At 39.0% G+C, this 26670-nt stretch overlaps 1 protein-coding gene and 3 non-coding genes across 6 annotated transcripts in view; 2 read left to right on the forward strand and 2 right to left on the reverse strand.

Moving 5' to 3' along the window:
* The window catches only part of Mipp2 (Multiple inositol polyphosphate phosphatase 2), a 104662-nt gene that overhangs the window by 53516 nt on the left and 24476 nt on the right, over positions 1-26670 (forward strand). The window lies entirely within an intron of this gene.
* On the forward strand, positions 7220-7292 carry TRNAV-AAC (transfer RNA valine (anticodon AAC)). Its single transcript has one exon. It is a non-coding gene; the product is annotated as a tRNA-Val (tRNA).
* On the reverse strand, positions 11196-11268 carry TRNAV-UAC (transfer RNA valine (anticodon UAC)). Its single transcript has one exon. It is a non-coding gene; the product is annotated as a tRNA-Val (tRNA).
* Positions 26583-26656, reverse strand: TRNAN-GUU (transfer RNA asparagine (anticodon GUU)). Its single transcript has one exon. It is a non-coding gene; the product is annotated as a tRNA-Asn (tRNA).

Here is a 26670-nt window from a genome sequence, read left to right on the forward strand (position 1 = left end):
TGTTTAAAATCATTTATAGAAGTATGAATTCAATCCCGTCCTGCTGGTCTAAGGTGCAAGCTTTGGGCTCTTGACTATGGGATGCATGCAGGTTCGACTCTCCTGGGGGAAGTGTAACAACTTTTCCTGAGATTTCCATTTCGACCTGTGTATTGGACCTGTGGCCAATCACCATCATGAATAAATTGGGGAGCTACAAATGAGTAGCGTAACCCAGTCATAGAAAATCTAGAACAACTTGGGGTTCCTCAAGCTTACGCACATATTACCCCGTAACTGGTTGGATGATTGCACAACTTTAGTGGGAGTGAGGCCAGAAGTTGCTGGTTGGCACTGGTCCTCACAGGCTGTTATGCCACTGGTTATTATTATTAATTCAATACCTGGTAAATAAATAATGAGTTGTGTGTTCAGAACAAATGTTAATATTATTGGCTGTTTGAGAAGGTTTGGAAGAGCAGAGAATATATGTGAACAGTTAATGCAGCATGGTTGGCAACACCGTTGTTTGTTTTGTTTCTGTTTGCTGTTCATTCAATCACATTAATACTCTGAATACCCAGTATTTTCTTATTTGACAAAAAGTAAAACTATACTACCGACCAGTGGGTTCCAAAAACTGGGGGTGGGGGTTAAGGTGCCAAAACTAGGGGGGCCATTGCTAAATTGTGAAATTAAACGGCAAAAGACGAGGAATATCATCACTTCATCAGAGCTTTTGGACAGATACATTGCATTAATGTTTTGGCACATCACCTTACCAAAATGTAAGTGGAACTCGTGACCGATTGAGAAAAATCAAACTAGCTCTCTGCAAGTATACATTAGTGCACCACACATAAGCAAATAATAAAAATTCTGTTGCAAGTTACCTTAAAAATGAAAATTCAAATACCTCCGTTTTCCAAGCAAATGAAAAAGTAAGTAATAAATGCTCTTTTAGCCCAAATTTTAGGCATTTTTGCATGAGGTTTCATGGTGGATTAAAAATGACTGTCCTCTCGAATTGCCCGAAAGTGTTACTGCTACCCCTCTTCACCCATTTTTTTTCTTGCACTGCCACTGCCTACCACAATATCTTCTGAAACGAGTAATTGTTTTTGCATATGTTGCATGATTTATCAACCATGCATCCCGGAAAATAAAGGTCATCCGTATATTTCACACATATTGAATTTCAGTCTGAGAAATATATGTTATATAACTGTGGCGTAGCAACATAACGCGAGGCCCCCATATGATCTCTAAATTTGAATCGATAGAATATCATCAAGGATTCGTCAGAAAATTATCATATTTAAATATTAATAATAAATTACTGACGAAAATTATATTTAATAATGTTCCCCAGAGAAATTTACCCTTGGCAGAGGTATGGCTTAGGGTCCCGACCTCTGATTTGATGATTCAAATTATAATGTTAAACGTATAAAGCCAGATAAAAAACAATGTTTTATAACCTGCAAAAATTAGCCTTTTCCATCTATTTTTCTCACTTCTATTTATTACATTTTTCATATCAACCCCATGGGATGCGAAGCCCCGGGTGATTGCCAATCCGTTGCTACGCAAATATATTAATTATTGCAAGGGCGTTGCAGGGTTATTTCTACGGAGGGGCAAGCAAGGTATTTTTTTTCGGGAGGGGCAAACGAGGCATATTTTCCCACGCAATAGCATTGTCGTCGACTCAAGGAAAAAAAGTACTTTATTTTGAACTTATCATGTTCAGCAGTTTTTTTTTTTTGTTTTTTGAGGGGACAGAATACTATTCGTGATTAAACTTACCATCTGAGCGCTAGTCTCGCTTCCAATATGGCCGCTCTATGTAGGATAAATCTTTCTTTACATTCAGCGTGTTGTCATGGCTGGTATGGTAGAAAACGTTTAAATTACGCGATATTTTTAAATATTGCGAATGCGATGTGAATTCCAGGAACTCTGGAATGAATCATTTAATTATGATAGGCAAAAATAACACGGAAAACGCAGACAAAACTAATGTATACGCACTGGTTCTTCAAAGCAGTGATGTGCACCTCATGTTGTAACTGGGGTTCTCGGAAATTATTTGAAAATAAAGAAAAATGAAATCGACCTATTTTAGAAGCTGGCAGGAGAAAATTTCGTTGTAGTTCTTTCTCGATAATATTCGCAATTTTATGACCAGGCTATCTTCACTGACAAAAGGACATAGTACTGAATAAAACAGCAACATTAGCATGTCCATTTTCTTTTTCTGGTTGCATTTTTGACATTAATTCATTCTCAAACTATTTTCATCTTCTCTCGACTTGCACCTGTCCCAAATTTCACACTTACATAATACATGGGGTAAGACGCTTCATGACTTCGAAAGAGAAAAAAGTTTTATTTATAAAGTACAATTTAAAACTTTACTCTCATAGCAATATATATATTTATTTCTCGAAAATAAAGTGAGCAGACTCGTGCATTCTTCGTAATTTCCTTGCCGAATTACAGTGTTATTCCCCATGCCAATCTTCTGTCAATCATTAATTTACAAATTTCATTTTGTGGAATCACATGAAAACTTTTCATTTGTTCTGACCCATAAAACGATTTAGAGCACAAAAAATCCTGAACAGTAGACCTTACTCTTTCGCATATTCCCCATGCTTTAAACGACTTCAACACAACGTATCCTACATAGAGTAGTGTCTGAAAATCCTACCAGATGGCATGTCGGTTAATTTTAATCGCGGCCTCGTTTCGGCTTGCCTCGTCCATTTCCTCCCAAAATTTTCTGTACACCGACTTCATTTTTTTTTTTTCCAAGACCCAAATTTTGGTCATTTTTAACTATAAATTTGCAACCCCCAATTCTGGATAAACCACTAATAAGAAATACGTTTACTTTACATACATGCCAAGCGGAAGTCGGGGGACACCCATGTCAAGTAAACAATATGACGCCACTGACTGAAATAGGTTTGGTTTGAATTGATTATAACGGTAACTACAAGTGCACACATTATGTTTATCGATCTGTGTTTTCGTATAATTAAAAGATAGGAACACAATCATAGGCACCGACTCCATGGGGCTTAGGGGGGCTCGAGCCCCCCCCAATGTTAATGATGTGAGGGCAGAGCCCCCCCCCCCAATAATTTTGCTTAAGAGGATCTAATGTATTATTTTTCTTCTCTTGTAAAGTTTACTCTGAATTTTGCTACATGAACTTAACTTAAAATACACATTTGAAATGTTCTAGACCATCAACTTTGGGGGGGCTGAGACTGCTAAACCATTAACTTTGGGGGGGCTATGACCGGAAACAGCAAAACACATAACTTATAACTATACACTAAGTACGTATATAATTATTATTATACATATATTAATCAGATACATAATGAATTTAGCCAACGACTTGTTAAAGACTGTTTGGGAATCCCCTAAAAGAATGCAAATATTTAGGAATATTATTGATGTGAATGAGAAAGCTGGCCATAATAATAATAATAATAATAATAAATTTTCTTTAATAATAATAAATTTTCTTTATTCAGCGGGCGAGGTTCAGCCAAGGGCTGCTCTGCCACCTAACCCTTGTCAATATGATAATACATATGTGATTATTATAAGCTTATGGAGCAGTAAGCTAAACGTAAAAAATAATAATAATAATACAAATAAAAAATAAAATAAAAATTAAGAAAGAAAAAATACATAGGAATTAGTTGCATACAAAAAAAAAGTGTAACTAGAAATACAAAAAGACAATAATAATAATAATACAATAATACAATTCCTTATAGTGAGTGACTTGATACCTTTAGTATGTGCCCCGACTCTGCCATTGTTCCATTAACAGCAGATCTTTTATTTTTCCTTTGAAATATAATGGGTTGTTAGCGATATTAGCAGGCAATGCATTCCATGCTTTGGGAGCCGAAAAGGAGAAAGATGATTTGTAGGCCGTGGTAGAGTGATGGGGTAAATCGAAGTTGTTCCGCTTACGGGTAACATACTGATGGATTTCCCTACGGGAATGCATCTTCTCAAACAGGTACTGTGGTTTACCTTCTGTCAGTATGCGGCGTATAAAACAGAGATAGTGCAACTTCCTTCTGTTTGCCATGGTAAGAACCTGATTATTATTTAAGAATGGAAGAATATGATCGGATCTTTTGGCTTGAAAAATGTATCGGAAGCACGCATTTTGCACCATTTGTATTTTTTTACTGAGCTTTTGCGAGAGTTGAGGGCCGTAAACATTATCACAATAGTCGAACAAAGGGTAGATTAATGCTTGGGTGAGTCTTAGCTTGCATTCCGCAGGGAGGAAGTCACGGAAACGATTCAGATTCCTAAGTGTTCCATAAGCTTTCCTACATTGCGTCTTTACATGTTCTGTCCAATCAAAAATTTCGTCAAAAATCAGACCAAGATTTTTAGCAGTGTTATTCCTGACAATGGGCAAATTGTTCATTTTGAGCTCGATCTTAATATTTTTAATTAACGACCTTGAATAATTAGAACCAATGATCATGAAAGTGGATTTTTCTGGATTTATTTTAAGACCGTTAGATACACACCAGTTACTGACGATGTTTAAGTCAGAATTTAGTGACTGAAGCTTATGTTCCAACGAAGCGTAATGATCTGAGAAATATAACTGGGTATCGTCTGCGTAAAAATGTGGAGTGAAGAATTTTATGACTTGCTGCAAATCTGCAGTGTAAAGGGTGAAGAGGAGGGGGCCTAATATCGATCCTTGCGGCACGCCTGCTTTCAGCGTTATAGGTTGAGACACTTTAGATGGTGAATTATGTAATACGACCCTTTGGCGTCTGTTAAATAGATATGTTTGAAACCAGTTTAATGTTGAAGGAGAAAACTTGTAATATTTAAGTTTGGCTAATAATAAATCATGCTGCACAGTGTCAAAAGCCTTACTGAGATCCAGAAGTACTAAAATAGTGACTTGCTGTTTATCAATGGCATAGAGAATATCATCCACAACTTTAGCAAGAGCAGTGGCTGTGCTGTGTTTCTCACGAAATCCGGACTGCAGCGGGGGCAGTAAATTATTCGTGTTAACGTAGTTTAACATCTGAGAATGCACTATTTTCTCGAGTACTTTAGATAGAACAGGCAAAAGACTGATAGGCCTAAAGTCATTGTAAGAAGTGGCGATCTGCTTTTTCTGAAGTGGCAGGATTCGTGCTTCTTTCCACATTTCAGGAAAGACGCCACTGGAAAGAGAGGAGTTAATGACGTGCGTTAGCGGAGATAAAACATAAGGTAAAGAAAGTTTGAGCATTTTAGTGCTGATACCATCTACTCCAAAACTATTTGAGCGTATACTATAAATAGTTCTATGTACATCTTTTTCAGTTACCTCAGTAAAGCTAAAATATTGTGAACTGCGACCACTTTGCTCTCGTCGGTGGACGTTGAGAGCCTCCAGTATCCAACAGATCTTAAAGAACTATGAAAACCTTCTCATTGTTTTGAGAAAATTTTTGACGAAGATTCTACTGACGCAGCATTAAAATGTTCTGGATACCTGGAGACAATGCTTCACTTCAAGACATTTTTCTTTCTCTCCCTCTACTGCCATGTGATAGGTCCAATAGAAGAGGTAAACTGTAAGATTCAGTTTCCACGCATTGGTGCTACAGAAGTAGAATCAAAACTAAAATACTTGACTGACATCTTTCAAGAAAAGCGAATGTGTGTTGAGCAGTTCTGACTGAAATGCACAGAGGGCAAACCGAGCCTCGTTGAGCCAGAATTGCCCCGGCAACGTCAGGTCCCTAAGAGACTTGAAAATCCTGATGCTGCCAAATATCACAAGTTCTACACTCCAAAATAGTATTATAAATCAATATACACTGACGTGTGTGACACAGCAAAATCATGTGTTAAACAAGGACATGAATCTACAGGACTACAAAAAGTAACAGCCGTAGAGAAAGAATGCATCTCAGCTGTGAACAGTTGCACAACAAACTTTCAGCAAACGCGAGAATTCTTTCGCAAAGATTTGGATGCCGATAGGCTCTCCTTACACATGTCCATGCTTGGTGGTATCGCCAAACAGAAAAAAGTGGTTCTAACTACCATGCGTGACATAAGAAAGTTTCTTTTGGAAGACAGCACCCACCAGGAGCCAAATTCATGATGGTCCTCAGCACTGTGCCAGTGACGACAGCCACAGACGAAAGGTCATTCAGCGCTATTAGTCGACTAAAGACATATTTGAGATCTACAATGAGGTAGAAGAGACTAAGCAGCTTAGCGGTACTCCACATACATCAAATTGTGCTTGATAATTTGGACCTGAGACCGCTCGTTAATTAGTTCATAAAAAATAACCCACTGCGTAGAGAGACTTTTGCTTTATTTTTTAATCATGTTCATATGTTTTTGTTGTGTATGTCAATTTATATCTTAGTGTACATGCTATTTTTTTATTATTGCAAAATTAAATTTAAAAAGTAAAACATTGTAGCAAGAACAAAAAAGTAAAACCATTTTCCTGCGATTTGTGTTAGCATTTATGTAAATAATTAAATAAAACTGTTAAATATTGTAAATATTGTTATTTTATGGATTATATGCAACCCATCACATGTCTGTTGCGTACATTAAAACACGCCCATGCCATCGCCGGGACTCGAACCCGAGACCTCTGGATCAAAGCGGGTTGAGTCTGCCCGCCAACACCCTCGGCCACCGAGGTCGGCATAAAACTTTTAGGTTGGTCTCTTAATGTAAATACATACTTTTCAATAAAAATGTTAATTGTTATCTAAAAAACAAATGAGCAGACACAATAGACATAAAGAGACTTTGAAACATTTTCTAAACGTTTTTCATGTTACATTTCATTTGCATGAGGAATATAATAGCTGCTTAAAAACTGCTATACGAAGACGTATTTTTTATTTTTTAAAAAAGAGAGGGAGTGAGTCATCATTTATTTATTTCAGTGATCAGAGCCCCCCCCAATAATTTTGACAAGTCGGCGCCCCTGAACACAATGCAAGAGATACGTGCAAAAAAATATGTTGCTTCGTCATGAAAATATTTATCTGATATCTCATTCCATGACAAGCAGACAAATGGTGCAATTTAAATGTTATCACATTTTGTTGAAAATTGCATAGCAACTTTTCAATGATCGATTTTTACGTGTATGTAATCCGTGTAGAAAGCAAAGTCGTTTCACCGTTTCGTGGGACTGGTGCTCATAGTGTAGTGGTTATCACATCCGCCTAACACGCGGAAGGCCCCAGGTTCGATCCCTGGTGAGCACATTACTTTTTTAATTTTGCAATTTTTTAAAAAAAATTACAAATGTTCATAACGCATGCATACACAACTATGCGGTGTATATCATTCACTTTCAACTTGATGCTGATGGATTCACAATTAAAACACAACCTCTAATTATATCACGTGGTAACTCTCTAGCCTTCTTGAACCCGAAGGTTCATGGCTGCAGCAACACAGGCCTTCCAAATGGTCTCATATTGCTGATTCTTGACATGTCTTTTTACAGTGCAGAGTTGGCAGCTCTACGCCTAACCCCCAATATGAATGGAGGACCGCACCTGTCGTTTGTCAGCGGATCCCTCGGATCTACTAGCTGGGAGGACCCATGGGGAGGGCCATAGTAGTCCACCAACCGTACCCCACCTCTGCCAAATGTGGGCCGCTCATAGAGCCATGACAGGACAGCTCTGTAGATCCCAACAGAGCAAAATATTGACCATCACTCTGTTGGGTGACTGACTGCAGTGAACAAGCCACTGGGCGATGGAGTCGTCACATCTCTACGCCGACACGTGGGTGTATGATAATTATTTTAATACATGCATTATGATATGTTTGAGCATGTTTATATCTCACATTCATTCGTTTCTCTTGAAATGGCAAGTGCGGATGTGATGCAGCGTCGAATTAATAACATTCTGTCGTGGGGACTGGGGAGCTGATGACTGATTTTGTGTAGTTTAGTTGTAGCTTGTTTATTCATATTTGATCGTATGTTCATTGAAGATTTAGAGTTGCTTTAAGACCTCTATAGCGGGGATATCGCTATATTTTACACCTCGCCCTGTACAATCCGCCAAAGGTCTGTACACCTTCAGCTATTTTCTTACTTAATCCAAATCGTCATATTGCAAAACAATTAATAAATGATGATTAGATTTATGTTTCCATTAATTTTTTGTGTTATTTTACATCGCTTTTATTTAGCTACTTCTCTAATTTTATGATGAGTATAGATGATGAATCAAAGAAATAAAACAGATAATGTAACAACCGCACACAGCGACGCGTCCAGGTTCGCTTCATGCGGCTAAATATTCGGAACTTTTTACAATTATTTTTAAACAATTGGACTGCATCGATAACCGTTTAGAAGATATGAAACACTAATCTTGTGAACTCTTCAGCCCCAGTGGCGCAACCACAGGGCATCCCCAACCTTGGACGGAACTGAGTTCTGGGGGGGGGGGGCGGGGGGGCAAACATTGACGGCCAAATGTACTTGCAGGGGGCAATTACCGCCCACAACTTCAAATTTTATGCAAATAAAAATACTTTTCGTAAAATTTTCTGGCTCGCTTCGCCTGCTTTTCTTGGTCTTATCAAGTTCAGAACCGTAGCTAGGGGCGGCGGGAGTCGGCCAAGTTTTAAAATTGATTGGTTTATTTGATTTGTGGTTTTAAGTCCACTTTACACATAGAAAGGCTAATCGGGACTGGACCTACAGTTTAAAGTGGGATCCGAACCACTGTGCCTCCACCGGGTTTCGAACTCTGGAGCCTTTGACCACAAGGCGACGATGTTACCACTACACCATCGGGAAGGCACATAAGGATTATGCTTACTCATTCGAAGCTCCCCAATTTCCTCACGATGGTGGGTAGTCACCATCGTGACTGAACCCGGGATCGAACCCATGCCGTCCCGCAGCCGCCGTCCAAAGCAATGTGCCTTTGACCGCACGGCCACGGAGGAGGACAATGTCAAATTGAACGTGTTGATAAAATAATTCAAATATCTTGTTCGGACACAAATGCTTTAGCACCAACTTCTACCCCCTTTTTGCATAATTTACAAGGGTAATAACATGTTTGATACTACCACTACCATTAATAATACTACTATAATATAATATAATAATAATGTTGGTCCCGGGTTCGAATCCCGGCTTGGGGATGGATGTTTGTGACGAGTCCATTCATCAATTTCATCATATCATCACTCATTCTCATCTTCGCAAATTAGCCAAAAGTGGCACAAGAAGCGAAGTAAAATGAAGCATATAAATAATAACAATAATAATAATGTTATAATAACATTATTATTATTATTATTATTATTATTATTATTAGCATTATTATTGGTACGTTTATTCTGGTACTTCCCCCCCTCCCAGACAAAAAATCGTGGTTGCGCCTCTGTTCAGCCCCTGTCAACCATTTTTCCCCATTTCCACACACACCACTCGCCGTCCTGCAATAATAGTTCACAGTCGCAACAGAGGTTTATCCAGAATGTTCAATCTGGGAAGGTGTAAAGGGTACATTTAGAGTCCAAATAACCAAAAGTTAGCCCTTTGCGAAGAATTTGAGGGGGTGCTGAGGAAATTTGTGGACTGATCCGCAAGATTATTTCGAGGAAGTTGGGAGGGAAATACAAGGCGTTGTTACTACAAAACGAAATTATCGTGTTCCTGTCATGATTTGTACCAGTCTTGCTTGTAATTATCAGTCCCTTTTAATAATTAACGCAAATTACTGTGACTGAAATGAAATTACATGTATGAAATATATAATTTTGGGATGACATTTTTCAGAAAGGCAACGGCTCCCCTTGCCTCCCCGCCGGGCTGTTGGTCTATATAAATCAGTGTTTCTCAACCGCCGGGTCGCGAGAGGTTCTCCTGAAGTTTATCACTTGCAGCTTGAGCTGGCAACAACGTGGAAAGATTGCCTTTCATTCGCGGTTCACCAGCGACAACAGGATATGCTTTCGCGACAGTGGCTGTAATGGATCAAAGGATTTAACCGACGTGCCCGTTGCTCCCAGACTCCAAATTTGGAATTTGAAGGACGGACGGGCACCAGGGTCATTTTAGTTTGCGCAACCATTTTCATTAACAAATATATTGAAGTGGAAATATTCTGATTAATTGGAAATTTTCTGTGTCCGAAATGGAACATGGCAATAAAAAACCATTACTTACCACATTAATTTAATGATATTTTCCAGAGGAAACTAAAAGAATCCATCAGGTTCAGTGATTGTAAACTAATTAAAATCAAATTTTATATTTGTCAACAAGCCTAAACATAATCGAACTACTATAGCTAGCTACTCCATGGTCGTGTCATATTTTTTTTAAAAAAATATTAAACTTCAATTGCACATATTAATTAACGTATAAAGTTTAAAACAATAGCTATTTACGAGTAAAATTATTGGGATCGGGGCATTGAGTTTTAAAAATCGAATTTATCTAAATAAAATTAGTTCGGGTTACTCCCCCTCCCCTCTTTGGTGCGTATGCACTCCCCTCTTTGGTGCTTATGTACTGAAAATATAAGAACCTTATCGATAAAATAAATATAAAATAATTAATAATAATAATCCGTGGCTGGACAGCCCTTGAAGGGCCTTGGCCTATCCCCCGACTGCCAGTCTCCCTCGGAGTTCTTCAACCGTTAATGGGTGACGTAGGGTCAGCACGTCGAACCCCCAGCCGTTATAGGAGATATCCGTGACCGGTTTACACTACTCACTCGTAGCTCCCAAATTTCTTCACGATGGTGGGTTGCCACCGGTCAAAGGCCGTGAACCCAGAAGCTGAACCCAGGCGGACTCGAACCCATGCCTTCTGGCAGTCGGAGCCCAAAGCACAGCGCCTACACTGCCACGGAGGAGGATAAATATAAAATAATGCTATGCATATAATAAACTCCACCATTTAGCATCTAGTTAGCAGTGGTTGAAAATGAAATAGCATTTCTAGGCGACTACACGTGTTGTATTGTTCTTCAGAAAACAAGACCGACGATAGTAGTTTTAATATTTTAGTACGATTATGATAATAAATCTTGCAATCGCTGTCACAGCCGAAATATATAATTTTTCGAAAGGTAAAAAATATATAAAAGCATGTTGGGAGGGGGGGCAAAAGGACATGTGCCTGCCAGGGATCGAACCTGGGACCTTCCGCGTGTAAAGCGGATGTGATAACCACTACACCACAAGCACCACGAGTGCCAGACGACTTTAATATTTCATGTTCGTGTTCAAAGCAGAATATCGTTTAGTTTCTCCTGGATCAAAATTTATAAATTCTTTGTCATTCTCCTTCTTATTTTTATTGTTTGTGCCGCATAAGGAGATACTGTGCGAGACACAAATTAACGCAAACCCAGGCATGAGCCGCTCCCTGAACTTTGCCAAATTACACTCTTCTACAATTTGCAAATAAACAGCCATGTTTAATACATTTTATGGTTGCTGAATTCTTGATTGGCTTTTGCTTGTGTTTCGTATCCTCGTGTGGAGCTTATTTTTCGCGATCGCAAACAACGAAAACATTAACATCTCGAAATTGCTCATATATGAACATATGTTTCATGCATATTTAGCATTTTACGTGATTTTTAATCAAGGCCTCCCCAGGATTTTTCTCGGAGGGCTGCAGTGCTCAAAGTGCACTGTTGTTGTTATTATTATCAATTAATTCGTAGGTTCGAATCCGGCTCTGGTCGGAATTTATTCGGCCTACGTATAGGGCCGGTGGCAACCCACCATCGTGAGGAAATTTTGGGAGCTCCGAGTGAGTGAGCGTAATCCGGTCGAGACGACCTACTACAGAGTGTCCGAAAAGTCACGCAACCCGGTGTTTACGACCGTATAACGGAATAGCGAAACGGAATGAGAAGAAACGCTTTCTGCCAAGAGAATGCCCTGTATATTGGGAAAATTTAGAGAGACAAACATATGTAAGAACATGCATGTTTTAATAACAAATAAGCAAAGTGTTGCCAAAGGCGGAAAAAAAATATTTGCAAATCGTGTATATTGATGCACAGAACTCACTGAGGTAAATTATTGCAACATTTCACAATACCAACGAACAATTTGGATGGCCATCTAATGAATTTGACAGAAAAAGAACTTTGACGAAGTTTAAAACACATTGTAGAAGGGAATAAATGGGCTGTTCCAAAAATCGATGTTTTCACAATATTACGAGGGACATTGGCAACACTGTTGGTGTCACGTGTCACTAACAGACGTGTTTCACCTCAGGCTATCACACTAAGGCACTTTTAACGACAAAGGAGAAAGTTGGTTATTCTCGAACATATGCAATAAATTACATACACCTTGCAACCCTGAAATGTGGGTATCACTACAAATTAAAGCAATGTTCGAAGTGTCCACCATTTTCTTGGATACATAAGTTGCTTCGCTTGATCATGTTCTCAGATACCTTCCTGAGGGTTGCAGCACCGATATTATTAATTTCCTGTGTAATGTTTCGTTTCAGCTCCTCCAATGTTCTGGGTCCCGTTTGGTATACTTTCCCCTTTAAGTAACCCCACAGAAAAAAATCTCCAGATGTTAAATCGGGCGAGCGACTGGGCCATAAATCCTTGGATATTAGACGATCACCAAAAAATTATCTCAGCATACGAAGAGATTCATTAGATGTATGGCAAGTTGCTCCATCTTGTTGTAGCCAAACATCACGTTCGCCTTCTTCCAGGAGAGCAACGAATTGCGTTATGAGATCCCCGTACACAGCTGTATCCAAGACTATTAGAAGTAGAAGGCTGGGGTCAGACACGCCCATTTCCGCGACCGGCCAGGGTGTGACGTCACGGGAGGACAAAATCCAGCTGAGCTTTTACCCCATACCGAAAGAAACGTGTTTACTGTTTTGAAAGGCTGATCTGTTTTGTTCTTTGTGCTTTAAAAGGCTATTTTTTCTCGTAATTCTTACTTGTGTGGATGTGAAGTGTTGTAGTTTATGTTGCATTTATAATGCCTTCCGAGTGCGGTGTCGCGACGTGCAAAAATAACGGGAGAAACAGTAAGAATATTAGTTTTCACAAATTCCCAAAAGATACTGTTGTTCGTGCTTCGTGGGTTGCGCGATGTAAACGAAAAGACCGGTTCAAACCTGAAAACAGTAGGGTTTGTTCAGAACATTTTTGTGAAGAAGATTTTGAAAGAGATCTGCAAAATGAATTGATGGGACTTCCTCTTAGAAAAGTACTAAAAACGGGCGTTTTACCTTCACGTAATTTACCTCGTGTTAGCTCCCCCAGGAAGTCCGCCCGGAATGATCGACAGGAGGCCAGGGAGACAAGGAAGCGTGTGAAGCAGTTGGTGGACGATGTGAATCCCAAGAAGAAGCGACGGACAGAGGAGACCTGTCACAATGATGCCCCCATCAATTTTGTACAGGAGGAGAATGAACAATTAAGAGCGCGCGTACAACACTTGGAGGAGAAACTGAAAGAAGAAAAGTTACGAAACATAACACTTACAGCACAACTTTCGACTTTGCGGAAAACACTTAATCCCATTAAACAACGAAAAATCATCTTCAATCAAGTTCGAGGAATCCTACAGAAATGTTTCTCACCAGGCCAAATCGACTGTTTGCTCAACTGCAAATCGAAAACCCACTGGAATCCAGAAGACATGACAATTGCTTTGTCGCTCTGGAGTTTAAGTAAAAAAACGTACCTTTTCCTTAGAGAGAAACTACATCACCCGCTCCCCAGTGTAAGCACTCTTCGTCGGTGGTTTCGATCGATCAAGTGCAACCCAGGACTTTTGACGCAAGTCCTCCGAATATTAAAAGCGAAAGTGGGGTCAATGAATGTCATGGAGAGGCTCTGTGTACTTGTGTTCGATGAAATGAAAGTTTTACGTAAGGCGTGCTACGATAAACAAACTGATAACATTTATGGCCCGTGTGATCAGGTGTTAGTTGTGATGGCAAGAGGACTTGTGGGAAACTGGAAGCAGCCTATTTATTATAATTTTGATGTTCGGCTCTCCAAATCTTTATTTGTTAATCTTGTGCAGCAGTTGGAAAGAGCTGGTTTAATTGTGGTTGCCTCAGTATGTGATCTTTCTGGTGTAAATAGAAGATTGTGGAACGAATTTGGCATAACTATTAACAATACTTGTTGTGACCACCCGTGTGACAAGAGCAGAAATATTTACTTCTTCGCAGACATTCCTCATATGGTAAAGTTGTTAAGGAACCATTTTTTGTCGAAGGGGTTTGTGTTGGGAACGGGGTGCACGGTGACAAAACAGGCATTGGTAAATCTTGTAGAGATTGATTCCGACGAAATTCGCATGTGCCATAAGTTGCGTGAAAGCCACTTAAATGTAAGCGGAACAAACAAACAACGCGTGAGATACGCCACTGAACTTTTTTCTGAAAGTGTATCGAAAGCTGTGCATTTTGTATTTCCACAAGAAAATAATGTAGCAAATTTTCTCCTGGCTGTAGACAAATTTTTCGATGTCTTGAATTCTCGTCTCCCCTTTGATTTAAAAAAGCCACTGAGAAGCGGTTTCGGAAATCGTTTAAGTGAACAGACACAGGTTCTCCAACAGATGCTGCTACTCGTATTGGGAATGAGAAAAATTAATGCAAACCATCTGCTCCCATTTCAGGAAGGTATAGTAATATCAGTAACGTCATTATTCGGCTTATTTGGCCATGTAAAAGATGTGTACGGTGTGCGATACATACTGACAAGTAGACTTAATCAAGACTGTCTGGAAAATTTGTTTTCCCACATACGTTCCATAGGCAGGCAGTATGACCATCCAACTGCGCTCGATGTAAAATACAGAATGAGAAAATTGCTGCTAAGTGCCAGTGTTCAGGCAAACCGAGACGCCAATGTTTCAGTTGCAGATGACGACATCTTCCTTTCATCTGAGCTTTCCAGTGAATTACTTCAAAATACACAGAGCCTGAGCAATGTGGACGAGTGTGAATTAATCCAGGAAGATTCTGAAGAATTTCAAATAATCAGTCAATCTGCAGACGTTGAAGGGGTCAATGATAAGCGTTTGACAAACTATTTAAACATGCCAGAGGAAGGTTTGCGTTACATAGCAGGGTATATAGCGTTCAAAGAGCATAGAAATCACCCAGAATTAACAGCGAACGCAGAAGCAGAGAGCTCGTCTGAGGAGACACACAACTGGCTGTCTTTCTTATCTAGAGGAGGACTTTCACATCCCACTGATTCATTTTTTACCGACATAAAGAAAATGAACCTCCACTTTCTTCAATTCCATGGCCTTAAAAATTTTCGTTTAAGGTCGAAAGTTGTTAAACGTGTTTGTGATATAATACACACAGAACTTCCACACATTCCTCCAAGTGTTGTTCAAAGATTCGTAAGACTCAGAACTGTAATTCGAATGAGGAAAGTTAACGAAGAAGTCAATATCAATAGCAGAAGCAAAGTCAACAAATTGAAGAAGTTGAAGTGAAACAGCTCCTCCCTCACCTCTAAAACAGATGACTTCATAAGTATAACAATAGGTAAGTCCGAATCATTTATTATTTTTATTATTTTACGCATTCAACATATATTTTTCTTTCTGCCCTAACAAAACTCATTACTAGGTGTATTAACACCAATTTTACATGAAACCTAATGTTTCCCAGAGAAATGTGACGGCATATAAACTGCCGGTAAAATGTGTGCGTAAATGGCTGTGTAATCCAACTGTAAGGACATACGTTGTCGGATCCTAAGTAAGTCTGTGTATTCACTCCCAACTAGCTTTGGGGCATAATTACGGCTCTTTTTTGTTCAGAATTACTGCTTTGATTCGGCTGCGAAACCGGAGCGCAGACCGATCTGTCCGCCCGTTCACGTCACGCCTGACGTCAAGGACCACGTGATCAGGTATGGCCCCAGCCTCTTACTCTAGTAGTCTTGAGCTGTATCCACTGTTGTCTCAAAGAATAACGGTCCCACAATACGACGTCGCCATATTCCACACCATACACCGATTTTCGGAGAGTTCAAGGGTAGTTCATGCAACTGATGTGGGTTTTCTGTCGACCAATGCCTGGAATTTTGGCTGTTGACATACCTATCCAATTGAAACCACATTTCAGGGTTGCAAGGTGTATGTAATTTATTGCATATGTTCGAGAATAACCAACTTTCTCCTTTGTCGTTAAAAGTGCCTTAGTGTGATAGCCTGAGGTGAAACACGTCTGTTAGTGACACGTGACACCAACAGTGTTGCCAGTGTTCCTCGTAATATTGTAAAAACATCGATTTTTGGAACAGCCCATTTATTCCCTTCTGCAATGTTTTTGAAATTTCGTCAAAGTTCTTTTTCTGTCAAATTCATTAGATGGCCATCCAAATTGTTCGTTGGTATTGTGAAATGTTGCAATAATTTACCTCAGTGAGTTCTGTGCATCAATATACACGATTTGCAAATATATTTTTTTTCCGCCTTTGGCAACACTTTGCTTATTTGTTATTAAAACATGCATGTTCTTACATATGTTTGTCTCTCTAAATTTTCCCAATATACAGGGCATTCTCTAGGCAGAAAGCGTTTCTTCTCATTCCGTTTCGCTATTCCGTTATACGGTCGTAAACACCGGGTTGCGTGACTTTTCGGACACTCTGTATAACGGCTGGGGATACGTCGGGCCGACCCCCCGACTATTCCAATACTGGTTGAAGATCTCCACGCTTAGAGCAGTGTTGCCACAATATGTAAGCACAATTTTCCTTTCAAAGGGGTAAAATTTCCCTTTTTCGTACACTTTTGCCCTTCATCTAAAGAATTGATAATAATAATAATAATAAATATTATCGTTGATCCATGTTCGTATGTATGTATAAAATGTTAAACAATTTAACTTTGAAATGCTACGACGGCAGTGGTCCCGGGTTCGAATCCCCGCCTGTGGTGGCTGTTTGTGAGTGTCCATTCATAAATTTCATCATATCATCATTCATCCCCATCTTTGCAATTAGCCACCCACTCCCAAAGCCGGGACATAAGGGTGAATGGTCAATAACCTCCAGCCCCAAACGGTAGCCAGATGTGGACCACCCTTCCTCTCAGAACAAAGTATACGACAATTTTTTTTAAAAAAAAAATATCTCATTTTCAAAACTGGAATCTGTTATAATGTTTAATATAATTAATATTGAATCTGTCTTAAAATTTCCCTGAAAATTCGCTATTTTTCATCAAATTTCCCTGAAAATTCGCTATTTTTCATCGAATTTCCCTTTTCCCTTTTCACTTAAAATTAGCTCCAAATTTCCCTTCAAAAAGGGAAATTTCCCTTCATGTGGCAACACTGGCTTAGAGGTGACGAAGGAAAGTGTGGGAGGGAGACCGGCAGTCGGTAGGTAAGCCAAGGCCCTTCATGGGCTGTCGCGCTAAGGATTATATTATATTATATATATAATTAATATATGTTTATTAGATGAATAGGTAAAAAGTTGACCTAAGGGTAGTGGATAACAGCACGTATTCAATATCTATCTCACATTAGGCAAAATTTGTACAAAAAAGCAAATGGCCTGGCAAGGAAATTAATGTCATATAGATAAAGAATTGAATATCAAAAAAGGATGTTAAATCCAGTTGACGAAAAGTAAATTTCCTGGTAATACGTATTTTATGCATATTATTTATTATAAGTAGTAAGCGTAATCCGGTCCCGGAAACCTACTATAACAGCTGGCGATACGTCGGGCTCACCCCCCGACTATTCCAATACTGGTTGCAGATCTCCACGCTTAGAGGTGACGAAGGAAAGCGTGGGAGGGAGACCAGCAGTCGGTAGGTATGACAAGGCCCTTCAGGGCTGTTGCGCAAAGGATTATTTAGTATGCGGTCTAAGGCGCTGTGCTTTGGTCTCCCGACTGCGGGACGGCAGTCCGCCTGGGTTGTTTCTGGGTTCTCGGCCTGTATATAGGACCGGTGGCTGGCAACCCACCACCGTGAGGAAATTTTGGAGCTACGAGTGAGTAACGTAACCCGGTCTCGGAAATCTCCTATAACGGCTGGGGTTTCACCACCCCATTACCGGTTGAAGATCTCCACAACTCTAGGTAGGATTGTGGGAGGAAAACTGGCATTCCGGATATCGGGCTAGACCCTTCAAGGGCTATCGATCCACGGGTTATATATAATAAATCTTGCATGAATCTTCTTTGGTACTGTATGGTCGTATGATCCCAATATAATTCTTGCCTTCCAATAAGTTTGGCGGAGATAAATAACCTTCGTTAAACAAGTATATTTTCATTTTTTTTTATTTTAGTTATTTTATTATTTTTCATTATTTTTGTTATTTTATTATTTTCATTATTTTAGTTATTTTATTATTTTCATTATTTAATTTTATTACTTAGTAAGACTTTCGGGGGGCGGTCCGGACCCCCTGTTTCCTTCCCTAAATACGTCCTTGGTTAATCCATACAAACAAGCATCCCCATAACCTTTCCCCAAACTCGGCAAACTCCCCCCCCCCAGATAGGGATTTCCCCCTCGAACAACATTTCATATCTTGCACTTCATAAATCATATTACGTTATATTATATATTATTTTATTATTATTATTATTGATGTTGTTTACAAATCATTCAAAACAGAGATATTGTGAAGATTATCTTGTTTTAACCTCGAACAATAGAAACGTTGCAATCATGACGGGGTCGTGATTCGAACCTGGAATCCTCGGCATCGACATTTTGGGTCGACTGTCCCAACGTGCTCGGCCACGGGGCAAAAAGCAGTGGCGCGTTTTTGTCATCAAAAGGAGAGGAAGCACCTATCCTGTTCTCCCGAATCACTCCTTGGGAAAATCTAAACAAAAGAGGCAAAGAAACCACTTTTCGCAATTCAAACATTATTTAATCCCTCTTTTGAAACGTTTTATGCACTTGGGCACTAAAAACCAAAAGATTGATTGAATTTAAAATTTTGGGTGCGTTAGGCTATTTTGCACCGTCACATGATCCAGCGCCTTAACACAACTGTAATGTCCAAGACTAAAATATTCTGACTTCAGTTAAGAGCTGAGGCTGTAAAGGGCACTCAGTACAAACAAGGGCAAAACACAGGACAACACGCACACAGTCCTACGAAGATTATACTTGCCGTAGATCCAGACGCTAGAGCCTCGTTAGTCTGCCAAATGCAGTCCAGGGTGTACTACGTGGAAGTGAGGTTGACAATTGCGTGTACAACGTGGAAGTGTCGCCCCTTACCCAAAAGAGGCCCTAACAATCGAAATAGGCAATTATAGGCACTACAGAATTTAAATTCAATAATTGGTTTAAACTGAAATCTACTTCTGTACTGGAAGCAGTGGCGTAGCAGCCGCCCCCGCAATGCAGGGGCACCCGCTATATTCTCTCTCTGTCATCCTGAAATTTTATATAATTCTAGAAATTCAGCAGTTATTGTCGCTTATTTAAAAAATAGATTCACGAAACAAAGTTGGTTCCCAGTAGCATATATGACGACGTCTGCGATAATAAGCAGATAGGCAATGGCAACTTGACATTATGGGTCTCCTCCGAAATTCAGAATTAAGTTACTTGCTCATAGATGGCAATCGATAGGAAGCTTCTCTCATCTCATACCTTTATAGCTACGTGGTTTTCGTAATAGTAGTGTAGTTTAGTGTAGTACAGTTGTGAATCGAGTAGAAACATTCAGTTGCTCAACCGGTCGATGCCTCATTGTTACACAATACCTAAACAAGCAAACTTGATAATTTATGACATTTTTTATTACCAGTAATATTACGTGGTATTTAAAAATAACTTCCCACCAAATATTTTCAAGGGGACCCTCCAAGCCCCAGTATGAGATTGAAATAAGATCTCAGATAAATTTCCCACATTGTCCACACCTATTACATTTTACTTCAAAGGGGCCCAAAAACTCAGGATGTTGAGCCCAGGGGCAATTTTCCCTTTGCCCTTAGATCCAGTAGCCCCAATTCCGCCGCGCAGGGTATACAAAGTATACAGTGCTCGAAATGCTCCAATCTGCATTTCATTGAGTGACAAATTTTCAGTGAATAAAGTCCAGTAGCGGCTTAATTTTCTATCTGTGAAGACTTGAGTCCGCCTCTATTTCTTAGCAGCAGATTGCAATTGACCCTTTGATATTAGGTCACCATTGACAATGTAGAGGTCCAGTTCAACACCCGTAACTGAAATGATAAGTTTGCTTGAGTATATAACTCAGTATTAATATTAGAAGCGTAATGTGAGCGGCTCTTACGTTGAGTCTTGGCATGTTATAGTTAGAGGATGGCTTTTTGGGCTGAATGTGCATCCACCTATGCACGTTAAACGTGTTGTTTAATGCATACAAACCTTTAGAAAGCGCGCAGTGGAAACTTCCGCCTTATAGGTCTACTACTTATCTACTTATTTGCTATGAGGCAGCTATGCTATTAGAAAGTACAGATACAACACCTTTTCCAAAATGTGCGAGTTTATTCATATTCACATAATGTGCAAGCACCATTAGTCTACATAAAGAAAGATTTTCGATGTTAAACTCGCTGAAATAAACATTTTCGTGTCGTATCACTTGTGCCAGTTGGATGGTTATTAATTGAACTAAATAATTAATAATGAACTAAATGTATTCCTTTACAGTCAAGTCAATTCTCCACGTAGTTTAACGGACGAGAAAGAACAAAACTTCACAGACAAGTTTACTGTGTATTATGAAATCATTCCTTACTATAATTTTGGTGTGTGAGTGCCAATTCGAAACTTAAAAGTACTTATCCTTCCAGTGGCGTACGCAAGGGGGGGGGGGTTACGGGGTTTAACCCCCCCCCCTTGAGCTTCTGAAATATAATGAAAAATGCTGTGGAAAAAAATTTAAATGGCCAATTTACCACAGTCAAAGATCTGGGACAATACTATTACTATTACTACATCTACAACTACTACTACTACTACTACTACTACTACTACTACTACTACACTAATAATAATAATAATAATAATTTGAATTATTATTTCCATGTACCATGGAGAAAAGCACAGCATTCCAAGCACACGCGTCTTTCAGAGTGATGCCTTGAAAATAAGCACAACTTCTTGAAAGTGAAATATGAGGGTAACTATGATTTAAAAGAGAAATAAAATGTTTTGTATTTCAGTTGCAACAATGTTCAATACTCTGGCGTACGCAGTTTTTTTGGGAGGGGAGGGGTCGGAATAGTAAATGTGGATAACACATGGCTTCGTTTTGGAGGGCAGGATGCATAATAAAATATTTCGTATTTTTGAAGCTTTTCAGTCTATTAAAATTGTATTCAAAGACAAAAATGGTAATCGGGACTCACTTTAAAAGAGGTTTCGTATTTACACATTTTGATTTTTTAAAGTTCTTAACGGATTTTTATTTGAAAATTCTGATTTTCTCAAAATTTTGGTAGGGGCTGTAGCATCATCGGTAGAGGCATGCATATTTCGTTTTTGACAAAAAGAAAACGAAATTGAAATAACACATTGCAATGTTAATTTTGAAGGTTTCTGAAAGGTGTGAGGTGCTTTTTCCTACCCTGTTTTGTCACGAAATGATGCGAAATGAACTGCAAAATGCGAAATAGACTCTTAAACACGAAATTTACCGTTTATATACCGACGCGACACTTTCTGAAGTCTGAAGTATCCTGTGTGTTATGCAATTCAAGGAAAATTGATTAATTTTGCTGTAAATATTTGAAAAGCAAAAATGGACTCCTCTATACAGGAATAAACTTAATATTCTGGTAATGATTTAATGTGCTATTAGAAGGGATATGTTTATTTTGTGTAATAGTGCGATTATATTCACATTTTTAAAACCAAAATGTAATTTTATATACCGCTTTTTCACCGCTTTAACAGCGAAATTTCATTTCATTTACAGCTTTTGAACCCGAAATTGACTCTGTTTTTATACTGAAATTTTGCTTTTTTATTTACCAAAAGTATGTGCCTCTAACCATCGGCCATGCCTCTACCTACGCCAGTGTTCAACGAACATGTATTTTTTTTTGTGTGAACAATGAGAATTAACTAAAGAAAGTTCTTGGTTCGTTGTTAGAGGCTAATGTATAGACAAAGGCTAGGCGGACAAGAATACAGTCACCAGTCTGCCTTCCCATTGTATTATTTACCGCAGCACGTTTGAATGTCTTTCATGTCTCTCTTTAAAATGTCTCACCTTGTTGACTAGACAATTATTCAAAGACAATAAGCTTAACTATTGGAAAATGTTTTGTTTGTAAGAACAGTGAGACAATCCAGATGTAAATTATCGGGGACATTTATGCGGGAAAGAAGCCGGAAAAATTCCAACCAATTTCGGGAATCGAATCCGGATCTCCCGCATGATTGTCAGATGCTCTACCGACCAGACCACCGCAGCTTCTTGGATGAGTTCCATACTTTGATTATTTCAATTTATTTTAATATATTTTCTTGTTGTATGGATTTTCTTCACATTTAAAATGTCTCACCTCGTTGACCAGACAAAAACAAAAACAAAAAAATGCTCCCAGGATTTGATAAAAATTGAATGATTAGAAAGTAATTTCTTTCTATTTTCATAAATGGTATATTCATGTAGATCTCTACTACATAATAGTAGTAGTGGTATTAGTAGTATTATTACTAGTAATTCAGCTAATTAATTAATTATAAGTATTATTAATTATTTGTGATTATTATTATTTAATTAAAGTATAATAAATCAAAGGTAATGTGAATTTGGAGAAAGTTTTAGAAACCCCCCCTTGACGAAATCCTGCGTACGCTAATGTATCCTTCTCCTCCCATGTCGTGGTTTCTCGGACACCTTCCTAAGGTGTCTGTCTAGAGGAAAAAGTACTTCCTCTCCCTGGGTCAGAATCCAAAATGCCCTGTCTGAAGGGCTGCGAGTTCGCACCAAGGTTTCCTTGTTACGTCATTGTGTAACCGATGCTATTGCCCTCTGGTGGCAAAATTAAAAATGATTCCATCCATCTGCACACAAATAAACAAAATGACGGCTCCGCGCGCACTACGGTCCATACACCTCTAAGTTCAAAAAAGGAGTGTTTACTATCCTTTAAACAATTTACCCAAACAGTATTTTTATATATGTGTGTATTATACGTATGTAACCTACATTAAAGAAAAAACGCTTCGAACAAAAAATACTACAAAGGATCACGAACAAAATAGTTGGCTCTGTGAAGCCTCCACCCTCCTTAAAAAAGAATCCTGGCTGGGCCACCGCGTTGAAGTAAAAGAACATACGTATTTCTAATTTCTTCATCCAGTTATTTATCAGAGATTCAGACCACCCTGATTTAGTTTCGACAAACTACTAAACTGATACGAGGGTCACTATTTATATTTTGAGCCTAACAATGAAAAAACAGGAATTTGGCATTGAAAACTGCTTTATTGTTTTTCGAAGTATTCTCCTTTATGGTCAATACACTTTTGCATTCGTTTGAACCATTTGTCAAAGCAGTTTTTCCAATCTTCTTGAGACACCTCCATAATATAGTTTTTGAACGCATCAACGGCATCTTCCGCCGACGAAAATCGTTGTCCACGCAATTTATTCTTGACATTCGGGAACAAGAAGAAGTCATTGGGTGCCAAATCAGGACTGTACGGCGGATGACCCATCAATTCGATTTTTTGACTGTTCATAAAGTCGGTTGTTAGACGAGATGTGTGACAGCTGGCATTGTCTTGATGAAGAATGATCCGACGGCGTTTGTTTGTTTTCCGTATTTGACCGAAGACCTCTGGCAAACAAATTGTTGTGTACCATTCAGAGTTGACCGTTCTACGTTCCTCTAAAGGCACAGTTGCCACATGACCAGTTTTCCCGAAAAAACAGGCGACCATTTGTTTCGATGTGCTTCGAGTGCGAACAACTTTTGTTGGATTGGGTTCATCTTGAAACACCCATACAGTCGACTGCTGTTTACGTTCCCGCTCATATGCATATATCCATGATTCGTCACCTGTTACAAGCTTATATACATCTTTTGAAGCACCACAATTGTATTTATTGAGCATTTGTTTGCACCAATTGACGCGAGCATCTTTTTGAGTTTTTGTCAAATTGTGTGGGATCCAACGAGAACATACCTTTCTCACAGCTAAATGATCATGTAATATTTTATATATGCTGGTGAAACTAATGCCTATGGTTGCCTCAATCTCACAGTATGTCACATGACGATCTTGCAGTATTAGGTTTTGCACAGCATCAATGTTTTCTTGAACAACAACTGATTTTGGATGACCTTCGCGAATCTCGTCGGTGAGCGAATGGCGGCCACGATTAAATTAGTTATACCAACGTTTCACAGTGGCAAAGGATGGGGCTTCATCGCCAAATGTGGAAGTAAGTTGATCGATGCACTCTTGTCTTGATAATCCACGTCGAAAATCGTAAAAAATCATCGCACGAATATGTTCACGAGTTAATTCCATTTTATTGTTGTCGCGCAATCTCCAAGGCAACATAAACAACACAAATGAAGCTATTGACAAAACATTTGAAGTACGTTATGGTCAATAATGCCAGACAATTCCGTGCAAACGTCAAATCGCGCCTAACTTCAATCAGTGTTGCCAAGGCTCAAAATATAAATAGTGGCCCTCGTATATAGCCTAAGTCGATGTCGAAAAATGGGAAGGAAGGGTTAATTTATTTTACAACTTGGGGAGGGGGCGGGTTGCTAACTATTGTGCGTCTGTCCCACTCTGACATCATCTCGATGTTTATTTTTTCCACTGAGGGGGCCCAATATTTTACTGAGAACTGCGCTACGCCACTGACTGGAAGAGCACGAATAGAATCATAGGAATAAAATAGACAATTAGGGCAATACCCGGGTTCTAGTAATGTGTTAAAATTCTCAGAAGTGATTATCAAAATTTACTGCTATTATACAGGGTGGCTCAAAAAGTCACTTAACACCCTCGGTACAAGGCCACTGCAGCGTGCAATATGGAAATGGTGATGACCAATCGTTATCAGGCCAAGGGGGAACCACATTGACGCCACCCGTGCGGTCGGCGGCCATCTTGATGTCGCCATCTTGAATTCAACTTCAGAAATTTAAATGGGAAGGGGGTGATTTGATATATGAAATCAGGCTAGAATTTCACGTGAAATGCAATGGCGAAGGTTTTTTCGACGTATCTTTAACCAGTAAAAAGTTATGACTGAATTCTTGTACCAGTTTGCTCCTTTTCGAGGTGTTAGAAAAATGTCTTAAAATTTGTTTAGCGCATCGGTAATGCATCGAGATTAAAGTGATGTCTAGGGAGAGAAGTTCACATGCCATTGCACACGATTTTAATTGGATACATCCACGAAGAGCTGCGCATTATGAATGTTTGTCGCGAACAATTTACAGTGTGACGCTTCCATTAAATTAAAAGTCCTTCACAGTGACAAGGCTAATGTTTATGTTCATAAGGAAGTTCATAAACAGAATATTCGATGCTTTTTATCTGATAACTCATTTTCGACAGATCAAAGCTGAATGGTTAGTGCTGGTAAGTTAATGGTGTGGCGTGCTGTGTGGAACACGATTGGTTAGTCAATTTTCCATCAACGGAACCTTAAATGCTTAGGGCTACTTGGATTTGTTAAATAAACAGGTTTTTTTCATTCTTGCTTATGGAAGAAGGTACCTTTTACAGAGTCTTTTTCAATAGGGAGGAACACCAAAACACTATGGGAACGTTGGGAAGCAGTTTCTGTCCAAAGTTAGTTATCAGATGACAAGGATCGCATATTCTGTTTATGAACTTCTTTATGAACATAAACATTAGCCGTGTCACTGTGAAGGACTTTTAATTCAATAGAAGCGTCACACTGTAAATTGGCCTCAACTAACATAAAAGTTAACAAGAGAAGTGGTTTACGGCGCCTGTTATAGATATTGTTTGATTGATTTGGTTTATTTTACTTCGCTTATCTGTCACTTTTGGCTAATCGTGAAGATGAGTGATGACGTTGATGAAGGGACACTCACGGAAAACAAGCAAGCTGGGATTTGAACTCGGGCCCCTTTTTTATACATAACATAATATGTAATAATTCCAAATGTATTTTTCCCCGAGAATTGGATTATATTTATATATATATATATATATATATATATATATATATATATATATATATATATATATATATATATATTCATTTTTCAGAGCCTCGCGGATATAGTTTGCACAGGGCCTCGTGTTTCCTAATGGTGGTCCTGAACTATTCCTAGTTTAAAAATTGATGTAAAAGCGTGTAAGAAGCGAGTATGGTTATTTCAGGCGAAATATGGTTTCATTTTTAAATAAAGAGTGTCGAATATATAATAATAACCCATAGCTCTACAGCCCGTGAGGGCCTTGGCTTACCTACCGACTGCTGGTCTCCCTCCCACACTGTTCTATATGTAAGCAAAAAAATGTTTGTGTGAAAAAAGAAACGCCCCCGGGTGGGCTCGAACCACCAACCTTTCGGTTAACAGCCGAACGCGCTAGCCGATTGCGCCACGGAGGCTGCCGATCACATCG

This window comes from Lepisma saccharinum, chromosome 14, assembly GCF_977018435.1.
Source record: "Lepisma saccharinum chromosome 14, izLepSacc3.1, whole genome shotgun sequence".
In the NCBI taxonomy this organism is placed as follows: domain Eukaryota; kingdom Metazoa; phylum Arthropoda; class Insecta; order Zygentoma; family Lepismatidae; genus Lepisma; species Lepisma saccharinum.